The following is a 20396-nucleotide window of genomic DNA, read 5'->3' on the forward strand; positions in this document are numbered from 1 at the left end:
AGATAGCAAACCAGATGTGTGTGTGTGTGTGTGTGTGTGTGTGTGTGAGATTTCTGTGCAAATCCCAGCTCACAGCCGATTCTAAATATTTCATCTGACCTGTCAATTAGCTACAGTGCTGATTCCCTACTAAAACAAAATACTAAACTAGTCTAACCTAAACCCTATTTCATTGTGACTAAAATATGATGACTGGTCGACAGATGGAAGCATTGAGCCAAACATCACTGTTATAAGGCTCTTGAACCTATAATGAAAGACTGCGTGCGCAACATCCATTTATCATCAACAACATCTAAATCTGTCTGATTAACTCACTCTTTTACAGCATCTCAAACAGCACACAACAGCTATTTTCCGGAATAAGTAGCTATAATTATTATCGCTTAAAAATGACATAGAAACTTCCCGTAGCATCTATTTTGAATACAGAATAGGCCTAAATGCATTAGACACAGTGGAGAGGATTTTAATCACACAGAAACACAGCCCGACTGCTTTACTGTTTTTTATAAAAACTTATAACATAATAAAGATATTCACATTATATTTTTCGTTAGAACGTTACTTTACTATGGAAATTGAAAAAAAAGAGATGTTGATGATAATAATGATGATAATGGTGTCCACACCAACGATAACATTCTGTTTATTATAAGCGTGGCTGCAGTTTTAAAGCAACATTTAAGTAAGTTAATGATTAATGCATTAAGCACAGATGGTATAGGGCTTTGAGGCAAAATGTTTACGGAGGAGGCGTAACCTCATTTGATGGAAAATCTTAATGGACGGAGCGTTTTCTGTAACTTCTTTCAACGCTAGGCATGAAAACCCTCAATGTGGAGTCAATAAAGCGACACATGCGTTATTCGCCCCGGCGTGTTCAGTCCTTCGCAGTCCTATCCTGTTTACAAACCCCCGGGTGGGGGCTGATTGACAACCGTCTCAGCCAATGAAATGCTCGAGCTCGCGTTGAACGCGATCCAGAGCATTCTTTTGGCTGAAGGAGATGTCAATCAAAACGCAGCGCCATTGAGTTTCATTATGCTGCCGCTGCGCCATCACCAGCCAGCCGCTCGCAGCAGTGACTAATATCCGCCGTTTACTCGCCGTTCCCCGATCGCCTGCTATTCTGTACACCATCACGGATATCTTTGTGATAGGTTTGTGTACCATGGAAAACATCAAGACAGGACTTTAGGCTGTTATCTGGGTAAGTGCATTATTTGTGTTGGTTATTGTAGTTTAATAGAAATGGAAACGTGCTGCTCACCATCCGCTGCATTTCAATGCATGCCCTCATTCTTCTCATATAAACATATGTATAGTAATGATAAGTCTATGTCATGGGATTTGCCCTAAGGATGCTGCAGCTGTGATTTTTGTTGCATGCAGTGATTGTAACACCACAGACACAATGTTGCCTTTACTGTTACTGATATTTTTAGATGCAGTCGATATTTAGTTGACTCAGTTATTCTGCTGTGTCGGCATAAACCTGCAGTCCGCATCCTTCACTTCAGCTCAAACCCTCAGATCAAAATTTGTTTATCGATGCCTACTGTTGTTGCTTAAACTGCGTCAACTAGGTCATCGTTGCATCGTCGAGTAATGCTTTTTATATATACATATATGCAATGTCATGAGCAAGAGTTGATTGTACTTAATATTAGCATGACAGTTGTGCAATTGTGAGTGTGATACTGATTTTATACAGCTGATAAATAATCAAGAAGTTGTTACTGAGTAACTTACATCAGACACAGCACTGACAGTTACTCTCTTATCTATTATGTATTAGCCTCCAACAAAAATAGTTCTAAACAAAAGTCAGAAAAGGATCAGATGTTGCATGTTTTCAAGCAGAAGTCTTGATTGTCTTTCGCTCCTGAATGAATAAGTGTTTTTGAACTAATCTGTTGATTAAAAAAGACACTTGTCACCACCTACTGTCATAGCCTCCAAAAAGAGTCTCTGAAAAACTCCCACCTCTTGGTCAGCCTGTCTGGAGCGCTGCCAGTGACTCATTTTGCACACATAGGTGTATGCCTATTCAAATTTTTGTCCAGTTAAATTCTCTGTCGATTGCCCCTCCCTAGCGTCCTCTGCTCAAATTGTCATTTATCTTTATTACAGTTGTTTATTTGGCGCTATTATGTCAGTTGTTATTATGTCTTTGCTCGTGGGCACTCTGGATACAGATTTTTTTGGGGCTAATCACCAGAGCTAATAATGCCATTTGACTCTGGAACCACAGATTTATTTCCAGTTGAAAGCAATGTTCTGCTTTGAACAACAATACAGATGGTTCAACTGTGATACTGAGGCTCAAGACTGTGGCTGTGTCTTAAAAGTTGCAGACAGCAGTTTTGAGCATCATGTGCTCTTCTTGACTCAGAATGTATTCTCTGCCCAACATGCCATCTAGATAGTTAACTGATTGGGGTTCAAGACCATGCTCTGGTTCATGTTTGTTAAATGCACTGACCAGTTTTAGAACATCAGTCTTTTTCTTCGATCTGCGTCTTGCACTTAACGGTTCTACATTTGATGTACAGAAGCACTACCTTTTATTTTTAAATGCAACCATTGAAGAGCAATAGCTATCACTCAGAGTAAACTTAGTGAGAACATTCTAACCTAATTTTAACTTAGGCTACTCAAAATGTACTAATTTACAATAACACTTTAGTATAGGGAGCAATTCTGTTTGCTTAGTAGCTTGCCTTTTTATTAATATTGGCTGTTTGTTAGTATTATAAAGCACATATTATGCATGAGCATATTCTGCATCCCTAATCCTACCCAATAACTAAAATTAACTTTATTTCAAGGCAAAGCATTCATCAGTTCTCAAATCTCATTTGCATGTGCGCACATTCAAATCTAGTGTCTGCAAAATGTCTCCTTTTGTGTTCCATTACAAAAAGAGAAAATATGTGTTTGAAATGAAACAAATGTAGTTTTTGGGTATAATTTCTTTACGATAAAGCAACTTTGAATTGGATCTATTTGAATGTTCAGTGGCTCTGTCACAAAACATAATGAGCTGCCTACCTAGACAGCATTTTTGTGGTGCCTGATCCCCAAAAATGCTGTCTAAGTAAGTCTGTCTGTCTGCCAGGCAATTTGTAGTCTTGATTCTTGCTTTGTTTGATCCGTTCTTTTCCATCATAATCAGATGCACTCATGAACCTTCACACAGCAACACACATACCCTCCTACATGTTATACACACTAACTGTTCCATCTGGAAAAATTAAGTAGGCTTAGTGGGACGTGTGGCATCTCTCTCAGGGTTGGTGGAAATCACACACATACCGTCTTCTCTGACTTTCTCTCCTACTCTCTTTCCTTTGAAAAGAAGTTAGTAAAAGAAGGAATAATTTTTCCAAAATCAAAAAAAAAAAGGTGCACTATTTTCTCTGCCATTCACTCTGCCCCCTTAGGTTATAAATCTGTATCTGTAAATAGAAAAGAGATCGTTTCCATCACCATCCCTGCATTCATTTTCCAAGCTGCTTGTCCTGTGTACGGTCGCTGCCTGGGATGCTAAAGCCTGTCCCACTATCACAGGCTGTAAGCAGGGAAGCACCCTGGATGAATGGCCAGTGTTTTCCATTACGTTTTGACTGCAAAGACAATTAATGGGTACTGAAACTCTTAAACTCTCAAAAAGTTCGCAATAACACTATAAAAGTGACCCATGCACTATATTCCAGGCCTTCTTAAAACATAGAGTTTCTTGAGAAGAAGACCAAAAATCATTATTCACTTAAAAACTGATATCCACTCCGCCTTTCTTTTTTTCATCCATAACAATCATGTAGATACTATAAGTAGAGTTTGTGAACGAATCATTCTTTTGAGTTAGGTCATTTCAAGTAATTGGTTTACAAAATACACGAACCATGAGTCTGATTTATCTGGTTCTTAAGTTCAACTCCTTTCTCAATGATTCAGTCACAGCATTTCTGGATTTAACAACAGCAAGTTTCTCGAGTAGTTAACAGTAAGTAACAACTAAATAAAGGAAAGTCATTAATGACTAATCATGTCACTTCAATCATATTGTTCTACAACACGTTCCAACACGGTTCATTGCTGTCCATCAGTTCTCATGCACAGTTTTGTTCATGTCATCATTATTTGCTTGGGATTGTATGTGTTTGTTACATTTTATTAAACATTACATTGGTATTTGCTGGTGGAAACATCAAAACACTTCACAAAACCACTTCCGGGAAATTAAGTCACATTCTCCTTAACCAAAAATGCGGTTTGCATCTCATATGTTCCAGTTTATTATTAACTAATTATTTTAAAATATTTGACATTTTTTCCGATATTAAAGGGTTAGTTCACCCAAAAATGAAAATTCTTTCATTAATTACTCACCCTCATGTCGCTCCAAACCTGTAAGACCTTTGTTCATCTTTGGAATACAAATTAAGATATTTTTGATGAAATCTGACCCTGCATACACAGCAACACAACTGAACTATTCCCAGACCCAGAAACATAGTAAGGACATTGATAAAACAGTCCATGTGACATCAGTGGCTCAACTTCAGTTTTGCGAAGCTATGAGAATACCTTTTGTGCGCAAAGAAAACAAAAATAACAATTTATTCAACCATTTTTCTCCCCGAGTTACCGTCTTCCACCATTTTGGAGAGTACCACAATGGTACTTTCCCCAGAACGTAATCAGCGTTATTTACATTAAGGAGAAAGCGTGCACATGCTGAACGTGAACAGTGCTGGTTACGTTGATTATGTTCTGCAGTAAGTGCGAGCAGATTTCTCAGAAATCTCAGATTTCATCAAAAATATCTTAATTTGTGTTCCGAAGATAAACGAAGGTCTTATGGGTTTGGAACGACATGAGGGTGAGTAATTAACGACAGAATTTTCATTTTTGGGTGAACTAACCCTTTAATCAATTAACCCAGTACTTCTTGAGGTTTACTTGCTGAAGTAAATCATGTAAATTCTTAGCAGTCATATCCATAATGTGCATTACATGGTCAGTGTCCAAAAAGGAAGCAGCTGAATGAAGCAACTGGTCATAACATCAGTCTGCAGAACCCTGGAAAGGTAACCGTGGAAACAGACGAACGTTTGGAACATTCTGGGATTCTATTTCACTTGCTGTTTTGACTGGGATGCACTGGAGGGTTTGCTGAGGTGAAAATATCTCGTTTATTTTCTAGATAGTATCGTGTCATCCTGTTTTGCTCACCCTCTGTCAGATTTGTGCTGAGAGCACAAATGTGTATGGGGCTTATCTCATAGAGACGTGCTTATGCCATCAGACGTCGCCTTGACTGCCCCGCCTGCGATCCAGACGTGTTTTAGAGTCTGTAACCTGTACTGTGTAAGGTAAATGTCAGAGACTTTATTATAATATTGCAGGTAAAATGTCACACGTTGAGGAAAGATGCAGAACAAAGACAACAGCATGTGTGTTAGCTATAGAGAAGGTGCAGTATTAACTTTTGCTAATTAATCGGTTTGAGATTTGGTTTATTGCTAGAGATGTTCCGATACCCTTTTTCCCTTCCCGATACCGATTCCGATACCTAGGCTCAGGGTATCGGCCGATACCAAGTTCTGATCCAAAACCTGGGTGTGTATCTGGTTATACAGCTGTATGTACTACTAGCCCTGTATGAATTGATACAATTATTTTATGGTGTGCTTCACCATATACTGTATATATATATATATAGATATAGATATATAGATATAGATGGATATATATATAGATATAGATAGATAGTCTGATGAGTAAACAAAAAAATATAATATATAATGTTTGGAAAATGGCACATCTTTTTAAATGTCTGAAAGTGCACTCTTAACATCAGTCAGTCAAGCATTATAAATATATTATGATAATCAAGTATTATTTAATTATATAACTTTAGCAATTAGAATTAAAACTTGGTAACCATGTATGAATACATATTAGTCATTTTAACTGAACTTAAGACTGGTGGTGGTGCTTTTTTTGTCATTCAGTGTTTCTGTAAAAAATGGGGGGGGAAACTATCAATAATACTGATAAGATAATAGTCATACTATGAACTCTACTAAGAACAATATAAAACGCACTTAAGGATTAACGAGCTGCTGGATTCATGAATATTAATGTGTGCGTTCGCTTGAACTGATTTGCTGACATCAAAACAGGGACGATAATAGGTGAGCGCCAGCCAATGAGATTGTCATTTGCGCATTAGCTCCGCCTACTACCAGAGAACCCGGCAGTTCTTAAAAGCTGAATAATTCCAAAGGAACTCCGTTATTTTGACAGGAAAATGCAACAAAGAATATTGTTTAAATACCATGCAGAATTGACGCGCTACATGTAAGACACACTCTCTCTCTAGTCGCACATGCGAGTGATTTAGTAGCAATGTGCTACCACGTTTGTACTTCTTCTTCGCGGCTCTAAATAGTGATTGCTTGTGGCAACACAGCACAACTTCCTGTGTTTGCATTCTGAGCAGTGAAGAATTGATTTTCAATTTGCAGCGTTAAGCAAAGCTAGCATGCATAACTGTAGGTCTTGTTTAAGAAAATAGTATCAGATCGGTACATGGGTTCAAGTACTCGCCGATACCGATGCCAGAATTTTTTGTGGTATCGGTGGAATTTCCGATACTAGTATCGGAATCAGAACAAATAATACACGTGGCCTCAAACTTCAGTATTTTTGTTTTGTTGTTTTGCTTTATTTCTACATTTCAATTGAGAGATTCATCTTATATTATACTTCAGGCTTCACCCAGGTTACTAGAGCACATTCGCAGAAGCATGCTCCTCAAAAATGACAATTTCATTAAACTAAAAGACAAAAGATGAAAATCGTGTACATATTGAATGTTAGCTTAAGTCTGCTCAAGAGCATGATCTATTTAAGTCCACATATACAAACAAGAATCTGAAACTATGCTTCTAACCACAGGCGGAGAGCTGCAGTTCCAACCACACAACATTGTGGTGTCGTTCGCGAATGTTCATTAGAAGCATGATTTTGGGAAAGTATCGTTGAACTATGTTGGTAATGATGAAACTTGCTTTTGGAAAACACACCCCTGAATAGCCAAAATATTGACTTCCATGGGCGAGAAATGAATTCATCCGCCATTGGTTGAGCCAGTGTTGCAGTGTTTACACTTTTCAGGAGAATCATCCCACGAATGGCTTATTTTAGTAGTCATTGCATATTAAGTTGTGATATAAGGTATTTTAACATAAAAATATTGTACACTTAATCTTCAGCAAGTGTGCATAAGGAGAGAGTCTGCAAATTATAAACTGACCTGCAAACCCATTCACCAGTGGTTAAAGCAATATCTTTCCCCAAAAATGAAAATTCTGTTATTATTTACTCACCCTTATGTCATTCCAAATAGGTATTACTTTTTTTAGTTTGGAACATTTTGAACATAGCTCTGTGTTCATAGTGCTCAAGAAGAGTTGGGGGTAATGCATAACAAGTAACACGAGTTACGTATTCAGATTTCTTTTTTCAAGGAACTAGTAAAGTAATGCATTACTTTCAAATTTACAACGAAATATCTGAGTTACTTTTTCAAATAAGTAACGCAAGTTGCTTTGTTTTCCTATTTATTCATTGACATCACTCTTGTCCCCAATTTGAGAGAAATTGGGACTGAGGCTTATTAATTTCACTTTTGGTATGAAAGTGTCCTTACGCTTGCCAAAAATATAACTTATAGTTTTTGTTGTTGTTGTTGTTGTTGTTGTTGTTATTAAAAAGCAAATAAGCACGCTCAGCCCAGGTGACAAAAAGTAATGCAAAAGTAATGTTACTTTTGAATGGAGTAACACAATATCGTAATGCATTATTTTTAAAAGTAACTTTCCCCAAAACTTATCGAGAATGTCAATCTTCTAAAGGAAAAAGATATATAAAAGCACTACTGTAATATACTGATGGTGTGTAAGGAACAGACTGAAATGACATCTTACACTGTAAAAAGTGAAAGTTGACTTAACTTAAAAAAATTGAGGAAACCCGTTGCCTTAAAATGATTAAGTACATAATAATAATAATAAAAAAAGTTAAGTGAACTTGACAATTCAATTAACTTATTTTTTTAATTATCATTTACTTAAAAATTTTAAGGCAACGGGTTTCCTAAATTTTTTTAAGTTAAGTCAACTTAGCACTTTTTACAGTGTACCAATAAAACCAAAAATCTTTTCAGAAGTTCTAAAATCTCATGCAGTATATGCTATCAATGCATTTCAATTTCATTCATCTGGAAATAGTGCAAGATTTGAGACTTTATCCACCAGGATTTGATTGAATTCATTTTCTTGCATACTCTTCTGAGAAAGTAAAAATCCAAGACAGTTAAATAAAATGTTGGTAGTTTTTGTTTTAGGATAAAGTGGGTCTTTTAGGTATTCATCTTCTGATCCAGCTGTTCTTTCTGTGTGTGTGGTTGACCAGTGGAAAGAGTGGGTCCGGCTCTTTTTCGTCTCAGCTGCCCCACCCCCAGCCTCTGCTGAGGTCATCACATATCACCACGGCCCACGGTGCACTGCTCTGCCCTTGCGTAGGGAGCCTATGCCTGTTCTTTGAGAGAGAACATCAGCCAATACATAGAAGGACTCAACAATTGGCCACTTTGTAGCCTCAGACCAGAAACGTACTTTACACAAGTATTCAAATGCGGCTATGAAATGCTTGGCCAGGGCATATCTACCCCAGTTAGTGTTGCATGTTCAGTGTACAGAATGAATATTGAAGATAACATCATAACCATGCTTATGATACGATTTGGACTCAATTAGGGATGTTATAAGTATCAAAAATTAAAATTGTTCTATTAGCAGTAGCATAGTGTGGTGACTTCCTGGTTAAGATGCTTTTATGTGAATTTAATTGGGAAAAGAATTTGTGTATAAATTTGATCTGCCTTGCAGTACACATGCATCCAAGCAGACCTGCTAATGTCTATTGTGTTGTTAGTATTAATCAAACAATAAGAAAAAAAGAGAACAATACTTCACTTCCATGCCATTCTTTAATAAAAATGTAATCAGTTAATGTTTAATTAATAACAGCTGTGACAACCCAAGCTGTTACCTTTAATTGAGTTTGACTATGTAATTAGCTCAGAATTAATGTTTAAAATAGTTGAGGTTTGGGGGATGTAACATTTGGGGTTTTTCTTTTTGAAAAACAAATTTTACAACTCGAGACTCAGCTCTGTCTTTCTGTGCTGCAGGGTTTAGTTACACACATCCACACAATTGATGGCCAAATGTGATATATCACATGTCTTGGTGGGATGCTTAGCCTCCTAAATTCAAAATATTAAAATGGAGATGGTTTTGCCACTCTATCTTTAGTGATACGGGGTGTCATTATAAGAGCGACTGTGTGTGTGTGTGTGTGTGTGTGGCTGATGGTGACTGCTGTCTGGGAAGCAGACTTTCTAAAGGAATTAAATTAGCTGGAACAGTTTGCTTCCTCACAGTCCCCAGGGCCAGCGCTGAATCACACAAACACAGCCACGTTCTGTCTCTTATCAAACACCCTCTTCATCTGAACCGCTGCTTGTTTGGATACAAAACATTGGCTAAATATTAGGCATTAACTGGATATATGTAGATTAACACTTTAAACTAATAGTATTAATGGTTTAGCATTAGCAGGTCAGTGGTAACTTAAGTAGTTATGCACAGCTGAACTTTAGTATAACCATAGACATGGTGGAAAGCTGAGAAGCATTTTAAAGTGTGTTCACACAAATGGCTTCATCGCTGTCAGTATGAGCATCCTTTCATGCAGCAACTAGACATCTTAATAATGTTAGAGTTAGTGTAGTAATTGGTGGCAATGGCAGTAAATTTTCACAGTTCTATACCATAGCTAGGTACAAAAACTATTGGAACTATTTAACTAAAGATTTTAACTGTGAAAATAAAAGAAATTAAATTTCTGTAGCGTATCTGAAAATGTATTTTAGACTGAGCTGAAAAACTTGAAAAGCACTGTTTATTGAACTTGTGTCTTTGTTCTATTGTATTTATTTTCTGCTATTGCTTGTAATTTGGTTATCTGTAGAAAATATTTTTTGGACTGAGCCCATAGTAGCAGCCAGAATTGTTTTTCCAATTGTTTATTTTCTTGACTATTTAAAAAAAAAAAAAAAAAGCGTAGGCCTCCTTTTTGTGTGTGTGTGAATATCCCTATTGAGGTACAGGATGTGAAAATTTCAGATAAATGTTCATGGTATATATTTTGGTTGCATTTGTAAGTTAAAATAGCATTTAAATAGGTATATAATATCATTAAATTGCATTTAAATAAATATATAATATCGATATATCGATCGATATACTCCTGAATCGAATTTTTTGAGGTATCAGCAAATATCGTATTGCTAGGTATGAGAATCGATATCGTATCGTATCGTGACGAACCATCTAATTTACACCCCATAAAGCAATATGCAAAAAATGTATAAACTAAAAATTTTCACACAGATTAAAGTGCAAAAGAATTATTAAGACCAATAGGCAACACTTTACAATAAGATCTCGTTAGTGACCCTTAGTGGTAACACTTTCTTTTAAGGACCAATTCTCACTGTTAACTAGCTGCTTATTAGCATGCTTACTAGCATATTAGCTGTTTATTAGTACTTATAAACATTTTAATGGCTTATTCTGCATGATCATATTTTAGATCCCTTAATTCTACCCTATACCTAAACTCAACAACTACCTTACTAACTATTAATAAGCAGCAAATAAGGAGTTTGTTCAGGAAAAACTCTTAGTTTATAGTTAATATGTGTTCCTTATCCTAAAGTGTTACCTTAGTTAAAGCATTAACATTAACAATGAGCAATAGCTACATTTGCTATAGAAGTTATTAATCTTTGTTAAAAAATACGGGAACACTTATTAACTATTAACTACGACTTTTCCCTCAATAAACTCCTAATTTGCTGTTTATTAATAGTTTAGGTATTGGGTAGGATTAGGGATGTAGAATAAGGTCATGTAGAATAAGGCATTAATATGTGCTTAATTACTACTAATAAATGGCAAATAGTCTAGTAATATGCATGCTAATTAGCAACTAGTTAAGAGACCCTAAAATAAAGTGTTACCAAAAATACAACTGTTAGTTCATGTTAACTCAGATTTATTAAATAACACAGTAGCAACTTTTGATTTTAACGTGTTATTAAATATTGAAATGACCTACACTCTTAAAAAGGATGTGTTGAAAATGTGTTATGGACAACACAGTTTGTGTTGGTTTTAACTCAACCAGTGTGTTATTCCTGCTTACACGGGAAATGTGTTGAAAATTTTCTACACACTAATGTGTTATAAATACACAATTTGTGTCAAGTATGTGTTATTTTTGTGTTATCTTTGAACAAACCTTGTATCCAATAAAACACAGAAAACTCACAATAATTTATACAGGATTTATTAAACCTGATACATTTACATAAAAAGTCAAAATGAAAAAACAAAACAAAACAAAAAAAGTAAACTAAGTAAGCAAAATATAGTAATTTAAACATTAGAATTGTTCCTCGAGTGAAAAGTTGCTTATTACAGCTGATGATACACAAGGAAACTTTTTGAGCAATGTTTCTTGGGCACTTTCTATCCAGATACTTTAGATCGGTCGTGGGCCTGTGTCTCACCTGGTTGCCCGTTGACGCAACATTAACCAAAGTTGCCCGGCAACATTGCTCAAAAGGTTGTCCTGTGTATCATCAGCCAAATTCCATTCAAAGCTGCAAGAGTTGAATAAATCAAACAATATCTAGGGCATGTTGTAGTTCAGATTAAAATGTAAAAAAAGTTAACTATTTGAAAATAATAACTATGAAGTCTAACTAAGTATTTGGCACTTAATGAACACCACTGCGAGTACAAAAAGCCGAATGGCTTTTTAACGCATTTAAATATGTTTCAGAAAGTAGCAGCTGTTCGGGGTTTCCGGGGTAACAGCTGCATTTCTGTGGTTCCATCAGCGCCATCTGCTGTGAATGAGAATGAGCGCTTTCATTCAGCGCGTCTCCTTCATGCGCCCGCCATGCGCATCTCATCCGTGCTTGTTTACATAAGAGTGCAGGTGTTGTGCATTGTTACCAGTTGATGGGAAAAGTATTATTAAAATGCATTAAAAAATGTGAATAATTTGTAAAAAAAAATATTCACGGTATTTTGAAGTGCCCACAATAACAATATCGTTAATATTCATTATTGTGATTTATCGCATTGCCGAATACCGGCATATATTGTCTACTCTCAACTGTATTTTTGGCAAAGCCATGCTGTGAACAGAACCGCACTGGACAACTGGTGGACTGTCATACAGCGTGAGGGTGCTGCTCATATGTGTCTTGCAGCTGCATATGTACGTGTCTGTTGTGTTCCGGGTTTTTCATGTGTGGTTTGATAACTTTCAGAGAAGCAGATGATCTCTGTTTTGTCTGAAGGTTTGCATCACTGTCAAACCACTGGAGCTACTTCAATCAGTTTTGTGGTCTGCGCAAAACTCAAATGCTTCACTCCACAGCTCAAAAGCTGCCATCTGTAAATTAACATTTGATGGATGAAATTGCACCTTATTGAACTTTTGCTATGTGAATTGTGAAAAGACTTTGCCGTTTGAGACTTCGCCATCTTTGATATTTACTTTAGTCACTGTTGTAATGTTTACAGGTGATAGTCACAAATACAATGCGGGCTTGACTTATTGCACAGCTGTATTTGAACTTTTCTTCATCCCTTCCATTGGTATGGCTATCAGCGTCAGTCAGTGCAGTTTCGAATTCAATCCTACATTTAGATACGATTGTGTATTGAACCGCATGAAAGTTGATTGCGAGCTCACTGACTGGCTCTTGTGATACAATCCATGAAGCTGACTACAATGCACAATGAATCTTTTGTCTACATAATGTCCATTATTATGAAGGTATTCATGAAAGTGCTGAACTCTATGAGCTTCCGCTGAAACTCATGACTTAAACACCTCTGATCGACCAACAGACATGTCTGTGACTGCATCAACACTTAACTATTTGTAAAAAGATCCAACTTTGCCTTCTAGTTATCGTCCCTTATCTTCAATAAATACCGATATTAAGATGATTTCTAAAGCTCTTGCATTTTGTCTGGAATCAATCATTTCTACAATTATTCATAAGATCAAACTGGATTCATTAAAGGTCGTCATTCCTCAAGTAATTTAAGAAGACTTTTCAGTATAATTGATATATCACAGCGTAATCAAACACAGGCAATAATAGTGTCTTTAGACGCCGAAAAAGCTTTCGATAAAGTTAAATGAAAATTTATTTTGCGGTCTTGGAAAAATTAGGTTTTGGAAATTCGTTAATACATTGGATAAAGGCTATTTATAATGAACCTAAGGCATCATCAGTTATAACAAATGGAATATTATCACATCGTTTTTTATTACAAAGAGGTACTAGACAAGGATGTCCTCCTTCTTCTTTGTTGTTCGCTATTTTCACTGAGCTATTGGCAGTGGCAGTTTGCCAAAATGTAAATATACAAGGCATATCTATTGGAAATATAAAACATAAAATAAATTTGTATGCAGATGATATATTGTTGTATCTTCAAGATCCATCTAATTCCTTAATGGAACTTTTTAAAACTTTATCATCATATTCACAGATTTCTGATTATACTATAAATTGGACAAACTTCAACAATACTCCCAGTTACAGCAAATTAATGGAATTCCCCATCCCAACCCTTATTTTCATTAATTGTTAGAGATAATTTTAAATATTTGGGCATAATTATATGCTAGTTATGAAGTCAGAATTGTAGGATATAAACCCAATTTTTTTCTTGCAGTTGCGAGTATATCTCGCAATTCTATAAAGTTTAAATCTTGTAATTCTTTTTTTTCTCAGAGTTGTGAATTTCTCTCACATAATTTAGAGAAAAATAGTTGGAATTGTGAGATAAAAAGTTACCTTTGTTTTTTTATTCAGTGGCAGAAACGGGCTTCCATACATTACTTTACAGTCTGAGGTTGCTAGCTGGTCCCTCAAAACTGTTTGTCCACTGGTCAGGTTCTTCTGCTTTGTTTTCGAAGGGTTTTGGGCACTTGTCAGGCTGGGAGATCCTGACAGGTTTTTGCGGACGGATCCCAAATGCAGAGCAGCTAGGGAGTTTTCAAAATGACTTTATTAACAAGAATGCAATGCCTAGCTATGTTGCATTATGAGATGCACTGACACGTTTCAGAATACAACAGTGCATCAAATTGAGCTTGTGTCCACATTTGCATAGAGTATGTTTCAGGCCTGAGTTTTTTTTTTAGAATCAGAATCAGAAAGAGCTTTATTGCCAGGTATGTTTACATATACAAGGAATTTGTTATGGTGACAGAGGCTTCCGCAGCACAAACAGAATGACAGTGACGAGATGAGACTCAGATAATAAAAAGAGTAAAAATAGAATAAGTAAATAGGAAAAAACAATATACAAAAAAAATGTTTTAAAAAACACACAATATATACAAAATACACAAAAAATTCTAGTTGGTGCTGGTTTGTCCACTCTCTGCCTGCATTATATACGCAACATCACATGTAATACATTTACATAAAAATAACATATATTACATAAATCATAACAGTTTGCCAAAGATGCAAGATATCTGTTTGAAAGAGTAAGTTAAGTAAGTCAGTTTTACACTGATCAACATTGCACAAACATAAGTTAACTACACTAACTAATAGAATAGATTATTCCTAAGAAAAGCAGAATTAAAATGAGTATTTTCATTTCAACCAAGAATGTTGGTGTGTTACTGGATTTAATGATATGCTCTATTCCTGTTAAACTCAGATACGTCAAGTGTTTACATTATACAGACCCAAACAAAAGACATCTGTGTGCCTCTGCTCTCTGGAGGTTGTTTGTGCATAATTCATGTTGTGAATTGTCTTGCTGTGTTTTCGATCATTTCTATGGGTGTGCGTATGTGTTGTTCGCAGGCAACAGTGCAGCTTTGTGTCTTCAGCAGTGAATATCCCGCCATGCCACTATCAGTCAGTAAATAACGTTCACTTGAATGTGAGATGCTTTTTTTCTCCTGTTGCCTATGGTCTGAGCTGCCCTCTCTCTGACATATAAAGCGTCTGTGCGTGTGTGTGTGTGTGTGTGAGTGAATGCTTGCATCCAGCTGAATGCACAACAGCCTCAGGACTGCAACTTCACGAGAACCCCACATGATGATAGAGATGGACAAATCGAGGGTAGAAAGAGAAAGTAGTGCATGCTGGGAGTTCACTAGACCTAGAGCGAGGAAGACAACATGTGGAGAAAATAAACAGCATACAGCCTGACACATACTGGCATATACCAGTGTGATTTTGAGTTAGAATTTTTTAATTAGTTAAATTATTTGTATGTTTTGTCAGTGCTCTTTCATTTAGATTTTAATTTGGGTATTTTTAGGGCTATAAAATGTGATGTATTAAATGACATTATTTGTTTAGCACTATGTTATATGTTGAGATTAAAGCAATTCTATTTTGTTCTGCCAGATAAAGCTAAAAAGGATGCAGAAAAAAATAAATAAAAAGTTTTGTCGTTGTTTTTAAGAAACAGGGTTGGATTCATTTATTCAGTTTATGTTTTACTATTTTATTTATTTTTTGTAGTTTTCATATTAGTTTAGTTAGCACTTTCCCCCCATAACTGGAAAAGACAAACATTTAGTGGCACAGTCAAAAATGAGAAACTCAAAAAAAGGAATTATAAATGACTACAAAATTCAGTTCAAAATGTTTGATTTAAACCATCCAGCACACACACTCACAAACAGCCCTCGTGTGACAGAAAATGAAAGGTTTTCCCTTCTGTGAGCTGTACAGAGTGAGCTTCCTGTAGTTTACATCCAAGCTGTTCTAAAAATACAACAGAACCCTCAATTAAAGATTTCCCGCTGCCTGCTCCACACATACAATGTCTGGCTGAAGATCTCTGAACCCTTACGTTGTTTAGGTGTCTTTTTGTGAATAAAAGGATATTAAGGCAGTGCACCAACATTTTTTTATGTGATATGTGACACAAGGGACCTGATGTCATGTTCTAATGTCATTGCCTGCTCTAAATTCAGTTGGGCCGATCTTGTTCTTAGCTTCAGTAAATACCTCGCTTTAGGTTTAAATCAACAACAACAACAACAATTACAAAAGAAAGAAAGAAAAAGTTAACAAAAAAAGAAAGAATGAAAAGAAAAAAATATTATCATGTAGTACCAAAGTTGCGTGATGCTATTTTCTGTGAAATACAAATGTAGGCTATAATATATATATATATATATATATATATATAGTATAGCATAATATAATATCGATTCATAGCAACTACAATGACAAGACAAAAAAAATGCATTTTTGATGTTTCTTTTTTTTTTTTTCGGAGATAAAGATATGGATAGTAATTTTGTACATACAGTAGGAGTTCTTCATCAAGAGTTTTTTCTTTGTGTTCCACAGAAAAAAATAGCGGTTGCTTGGAACAAAATTGTAATATTGAACAAATCTTAATTTATGGTTGTTTCAGCCCCTTTTTATTTTTTTTATTAATTCTCGCCAACTCAGCGTTACAGAACAGATCAGATGTTGTTGCTTTCTATAATAATTATCTTTCGAAACAGTGGCTGTTCATTTAACAAAGATCAATTTATTCTTAAATCATTTTAATTCTTAATCCACGTTGAATGCCAAGTTGCTTTTTCTGCCTATAGTTCAAACCTAATTAAGAAAATGGGTTTGTCCTAAATATAGCTCTCCTTGGAGGTTAATGTTTTTTTCTATCATTCGTGCTTTGCTTTTGCGTGTGTGTTTTATGTAGTGTCACACTTCTCTTCTGTCTTGGGAGAAGTGTATCATCTCAAACAGACTGCAGAAAAGGCAGGCGGTATTAGCACCATGTTATGTAAATTATTAGGCAGATAATGTTGATATATGTCAATCTAGTGTATGAGAAAAGCTATCAGTGTCTGTCACATTGAACCTCCCCCAAAATGTCACATAAAAAAGGCTAAATGTCATGGATGTCACATGCATAAGCTGTTGGGATAGTTTTGGTTTGGAGGGTTCGTTGTAGGATTACAAAAGAAATATAAAGGCAATATGTGGAAAACCATTTGGATAATTCATTGACATACACTTATACACTTACTTCTTAGTGTTCAGCAATCTTTTACATACAATAAGTGAAGAAATTGTAAAAAAAAAAAAAAAACATTATATATATATATAAAATGCAGCTCTACAGATAGTCAGAGGCTTCATTTGTTTGTGAGGGGTTAGACTGGGTGTCTGGGTGAGTACCATCACTGTGTGATGTAATCTGTCCCTAAAATAGCAGCTGATACTATTGAGTGTGGGGATATAGAAAGGTTGATTGTGATTAAACTGTCCTAGAGTGATTGACATTTTTCTTTTATCATTTTCTGGCTGTTGTTCTGCACAAAGGTCTATAATCCAGGTCAGAGCAGAATATAAAGCTGTTTATCACATTATAATATTAATGTGTGTCTCTCTTTCTGTTTCTCTCAGGATTCTCTTCTGAACACAAAGCAATGTGGAGGAAATAAGGATCGTGCTGTGCTTTAAATACAGGTGAGAGTAAAACAATGCATCAGTAGCGTGGTCAGGGAAGGTGGGCTAAAGGCAGGCTTACAGGAAATCTACACCCACAAGCTCACTGCAGATTTCTGCAGAATTTAAAAATGCAACTTGAATAACTACAGATCGAAACTAAGCCGTATGGCAAAATATTTGACCAATATTCACAGTTTTCTGCTTTTTTTTTGTGGGCCTCCAAAGAATAGGATGCAACAACAGTATACCACTGTGTTGTTAGCATAAATGACAGAATCAATTGCTAATTCATATATTTGCATATTTTTATATACAATGTGCTTGCACGTCACTTAAGGTTATGTTTAGGGTTGGGGCGAGCTTTCCTTTTTTTTCCTAAAGCCCCATTCACACCAAGAATGATAACCATAAAGATAACGATATTAGCGTCCGCACCTGCGAATGACATTGTCTGTTTATTCTCAGCGTATGCTCGTCTGCTGCTTTAATTTCTGGAGCTCGTTATAGCAGGATGGATTCTGATTGGGTGTCATTCGAGCGCATCGTTCATCAGCTGGAAAAAATCGTTCTGAAAGTGATTACAACGATATTGTTTCTCTGTGCCTTTATCATTATATCTGTGGTGTGGACTCTGTTATTCTTTAATATTGAGAACAATTTCAGACAATCTCAGACAACTAGTAATATTAAAATAATTAGTACTTGTGTTTGTTGTTATTAAAATATTCATTATTTTTATATATATATATATATATATATATTACGTTTTTATTGCAGTCTGATAATTATTATTATTAATTATTATTTTGTTACCTTTTTCAATTCTGCATATTGATTGTCAGATACAAGTTTTTATTTTTATTTTTGTACCCCCTACTCCTTGTTTGTTTATTTATTAAATATTTTGCCTTTGGCTACCCTAGTAAAAAAGTAATATACTGTATTTAAAATGCATTTATTTCATACTAATTATAATTCGAATCTGTTAACATCTTTACTTAAATAATCACTTGAGACTTACTGATTTAAAAATTATAATTAAACTTTATTGGAGTACTACTTTTACATTTCCAAATAATAAGCCCAAAATGCGCAAGATTAGTTTTTAGCAGTCAATTACAGACTAAAAGTACAATTGCAGGGGATTTTTATTAAGCACATAAACATGCAAATGTATTTGTAGTACACTTAGCATGAAATAAATATATTTCAGATACATTTAAGTATATTTGTTTTTAATCTGTTCCATATAATTCCACATATTTTCCCCCAAAACAGCAAAGAAAATATTGTAAATACAAAAAGTTTGGGTCAGTAAAGGTCTAATTTATATCTTCATTTAGATAGTGAAGAAAATGTGTGTGATATAATGTTGGATAGAGTTCAGTGTAGGGTGTGTCTTCTCTGAGAAAAGAAAACATGATACTCAAGAGTGTGTGTGCATGAAGTCATATGAACTGCTGAAAACCGGAGTGTGTTTAAATGGACTGTGTGTCTGTTTTTGACTCTGAGAGATTATGTGTGTTTTCGTGAGGTAATTTGGGCTAGCGAAGACATACTGAAGTGATTAGACTCTGTGGAATGTGTGTGTGTGTGTGTGTGTGTTTTGACGTTTCAGTGAGTCACGGGTTCCATACGGTATAATGGTAGAGCTGCTTACTACTGTCCTTTGCCCCTTAGGTCTCTCTCTTTCTCTCCTTGGTTTTCTTTTTCTTGTCTCTGAAGAGAAACACGCTGGTCAGCGTTTCAAGCCCAGGGCCTGCTGGGTAGTGTCAGTGGGTGACTGCACATCAAAGATGTATGGAGTGAGCATCTCAGCAGGCCTGACACTCCTACTGCATAATAAAGAGAAGCCAGGGCCTGCTCGCATTAAACCAGACCTCTGTGGCTCCAATAAGCATGTTCCACTTTGATGCTTGAGCATTGATGACTGCAGCAAGATGAAGGGTGAAGCAACATCGTGTGCGGATAGAAAGCGTAGGGATTTCAACAGATCTGCTTCAGTGTCATTTCTGTGCTACAAGTGTCAGTGAAGATGAAGCTCTGCCTAAAAGATCAAAGAAAGCATCAAGAAGAAAATACTTATAGGTTATATTAACGATTCTATTACTTTTGAAGGAGCTGACTTGTACATCTAAAAAATTAAGACTAAAAAGAACTAGTTCAGTCAGACCCTTTTCACATTTCCAGGGTCCTCAGAAGTGAATGTCATCCTAGGATTACAATGGGCTTGATCCATGGAAAATATAATATTCGCATTACCGTCTGCTCAAACTGTGAAAGAAAAAATTAGATTTGTTAGATTTACTAATTTAATTATAGTGTAAATGTGTCATCACAGTCTGTGAAAAGTGTCTGTTAGTTTGTGAATTGGTTGCACTGTATTTTTCTGGTATTTGAAAACAGTGAGGACATTGCAATAGAAAGATGTCTATTTATTGTTTGTTTGTTTGTTCTTTTATCTGATTAATTTACTGTGTCCGTTCTTTCAGGTTATACTGCAACTCACAGCTTAGACAAATCTGTTAAAGAATGGTAAAGATATTCAGATAAAAGCAGACTCGTCAAAGAAATGATTCTGTGGTTTAGGTGTGTTGGCACCTTTTATCTTTTCAGAATTTCATGTTTTAGGGATCAAGGGAAGTCATTTGAAATTGACATGCACAGTTCAGGCTGGAAATCAGAATTTCACCCATCTGTTTTT

General features: G+C 35.6%; 1 protein-coding gene across 5 annotated transcripts in view; it reads left to right on the forward strand.

Moving 5' to 3' along the window:
• Positions 1-1039: 1039 nt before the first annotated feature.
• Positions 1040-20396, forward strand: part of fynb (FYN proto-oncogene, Src family tyrosine kinase b) — a 64324-nt gene continuing 44967 nt past the window's right edge. For 2 of the 5 annotated variants that reach the window (XM_058755158.1, XM_058755157.1), the window contains exons 1-2: positions 1040-1213; positions 17648-17710. The gene's annotated coding sequence lies outside the window, so the exon portion shown is untranslated. Of the gene's footprint in view, positions 1214-17647; positions 17711-18157; positions 18267-20396 lie in introns of all 5 variants that reach the window. The other 3 variants (XM_058755161.1, XM_058755162.1, XM_058755159.1) reach the window with 2 other exon arrangements.

Source organism: Onychostoma macrolepis, chromosome 20, assembly GCF_012432095.1.
Source record: "Onychostoma macrolepis isolate SWU-2019 chromosome 20, ASM1243209v1, whole genome shotgun sequence".
NCBI lineage: Eukaryota > Metazoa > Chordata > Actinopteri > Cypriniformes > Cyprinidae > Onychostoma > Onychostoma macrolepis.